We start from the raw sequence: 3,257 nt of genomic DNA, 5'->3' as shown, positions 1-3,257 counted from the left end.
TTGTAGACCAGGCTGGCCTCGAACTCAGAAATCTGCCTGCCTCTGCCTCCCGAGTGCTGGGATTAAAGGCGTGCGCCACCACACCCGGCGGTATATTTGGTTTTTAATCAATGTAGTGGTTTGAATATGCTTGACCCAGGCAGTGGCACTATTTGGAGGTGTGGTCTTGTTGGTAGAAGTGTGTCACTGTGGGTGTGGGCTTTAAGACCCTCATTCTAGCTGCCTGGGAGCCAGTCTTCCACTGGCAGCCTTCAGATGAAAATATGGAACTCTCAGCTCCTGCTGTACCATTCTTGTCTGGATGTTGCCATGCTCCCACCTTGATGATAATGGACTAAACCTCTGAACTGGTAAGCCAGCCCCAATTAAATGTTGTCCTAATAAGAGTTGCTTTGGTCATGGTGTCTGTTCACAGCAATGAAACCCTAACAAAGACAACCAATTTTGAGTATAGTCCTGTATGTTTATATCTTAAACAGTTTGATTTGTTTTCTCCTTTCTGAGTTGTACTGGAGATGGAGCTGTCAAAAATATGCTGTTCAATCAGAATATAGTTATAAATCCAGAAGAGAGCTCCAAACCAACAGATGCTCAAATTGTAGTGCAGAAATGCAAGGAACATAAAAGAACCCAGCAGCATGACTCTCCCAACTGGCCTCAGTGATACTAAATAAGATAACAGAAGATTTCCAAAGTTGACTAGTATAAAAATAGATTGGGGTATAATGGTTTGAATGAAGAATGCTCCCCATAGTCTCAGCTACTTGAACAGCTCATCGGTGGTATCTGGGGAGGTGGTGCAGCCCTGCAGGAGGAAGGACACCTCTAGGGCACAGCCTCACCCCCTTCCAGTTCACCCTCTGCTTCACTTTGTGGTTGAAGCTGTGATTTCTCAGCTTCCTGCTCCTGCAAACATGCCTGTCACTAGCCACCATGCCCCCCTGCCATGGCCTCTTGCCTATCTGGAACCATAAGCCAAAATAAACTCTTTCAAAGTTGCCTTGGCTGTGGCGTTTTATCACAGCAACAGAGAAGTAATTCATTCGAGGTGGCGTGGAGGTGGTTCAGCACCTAATGGCACTCGTAGCCTGCTAGCCTGAATTCAATTCACCAGACTTGGTAGAAGAAGAAAACTGACTCCCTCAAGTTGACCTCTGACCTCTATACACATGCCATGAGTACCGTATGTGTGTGTGTGTGTGTGTATGTGTGTGTCTGTGTGTCTGTGTGTGCAGACACCCACCATGAATAGAATTTTGTAAAACTTTTCAGAAAATGACTTCAAGAGGATATAAGCAAGCAAATGAATTGAGTCATGGGATAAAGTAAGCAGCAACACAGAGGAAAACGTAAAACGGGTAAGAAATTCAGCACTGGGGACAAAGTCAGCCACAGACAAGGAACACTCGGCAAGGAAAACAAGGTCACAAAAACGTAAATGTTAGAAGTGACACACCGAATGAATCTAGTTCAGAAACTGGAAAAGCATGGCTGCTCTGGTTAACCTGCAGGACAGCGTGACTGAATCTGAAGTCACCTACGAGACACACTTCTGGGCATGTCTGTGCAATGTTCTGAAGAGGTTTACCTAAAACGGGAAGACATCTGGGTAAGCATGGCTCCATCCCAGAAGGAAGCCACTTCATCAGATTAATCTCTGTCAGAATCACCATGGTAACACACCTCTAGATGTATGTGTGAAGGTATTCCCAGAGGGAAGACCCATCCTGGGTATGGGCAACGTCATCCTATGGGATGGGGTCTGCTAGATAAAGGGGAAATCCAGGTGAGGATGAGTGACAGAACCAGCCACCTCATTCCCCCTGCCTTCATACACACCCCAGTGATGTGGTCTTTATCCCTTCTTAAACAATGGGATAACACAAGCCCTTCCCTGCTCCGAACTGGTTTTTGATAAATACTTATCACAGAAATAAGAAATGTAATTTCTCAAGCTGGAGAGATGTCTCAGCAGTTAAGAGCACTGACTGCCCTCCTGAAGGTCCTGAGTTCAAATCCCAGCAACCACATGGTGGCTCACAACCATCTGTAATGAGATCTGGTGCCCTTTTTTTGGGATATCTGAAGACAGCTCCAGTGTACTTACATATGATAAATAAATAAATCTTTAAAAAAAAAAAGGGAAGAAAGAAAAAGAAAAGTAACTTCTCTAGCCACTTGGGCACCAGCATTTATCTCTCTTCTTTCTGGCCATGGATGCTAAGCCAATGTCACTCTTCCCACTTCTGCCCCACCTCCATGCACCTAACAAAAGACAGGTGCAGTGACACAGACCAACACCCATAACTCAAAGCAATCCCATCAAATCAGGAATAAGGGCCTGGGGACAGCTCGGTGGTTAAGAGTACCAACTGCTCTTGCAGAGGACCTGAAATTGATTTCCAGCACCCACAAGGCAGCTCATGACTGTCTTCATTCCAGTTCCAGGGGATCCCATGCCCTCTTCTGACCTCCTTAGACACCTGTCAAGCAGATGTTCAAATCATAAAGAGAAATAACTTGGAGTGAATATAGGAAAAAGAAAAAAGAAAAGAAAAGAAAGTAAACAAGGGACCGTGTGGGTGGAAGGAACACTGGCAGAGGAGGAGGATGATAATAAGGTGGTGATGAAAGACATCTTGGTGCAGCCCAATCTGCCTCCAGCCTGTTCATTCTTCTCCCTAAAGTGCTGGGAGTGCAGGCAGGCAGCACACACCCCTCAGAAACCATGGCTTTAAACAGACTTTTGAAAATAACTGCTTTGTCTAGCGTCTATGGCACACAGCTTTGATCTCAGAAGGGCAGACACAGACATCTTTGTGAGTTTGTGGCCAGCCTGGTCTACAGAGGGAGTTCAAGACCAGCAGTTGCTACATAGTAAGGTCCTAGGACAGGTGCATGTGGGTGGAATCTAGTAGCAATGTGCAAACCTTATTTAGCTCTATATAAACGGAGAAGAGGTCCTTTCATTTGTGAACAGTTAAATTTGTGTCTACCAATGGGGTGCTAAGTGATGTTTCAATGGTCTCAGATAGATTAATTTTAAAGGTCTTTTACCATAAATGCTTAATGAAAAATAGCTCGGGGCTGGTGAGATGGCTCAGTGGGTAAGAGCACCCGACTGCTCTTCCAAAGGTCCGAAGTTCAAATCCCAGCAACCACATGGTGGCTCACAACCACCCGTAATGAGATCTGATGCCCTCTTCTGGTGCGTCCGAAGACAGACAGCTACAGTGTACTTACATATAATAAATAAA

Source organism: Mus caroli, chromosome 9 (assembly GCF_900094665.2).
Source record: "Mus caroli chromosome 9, CAROLI_EIJ_v1.1, whole genome shotgun sequence".
NCBI lineage: Eukaryota > Metazoa > Chordata > Mammalia > Rodentia > Muridae > Mus > Mus caroli.
This window is presented reverse-complemented; position numbering follows the sequence as displayed.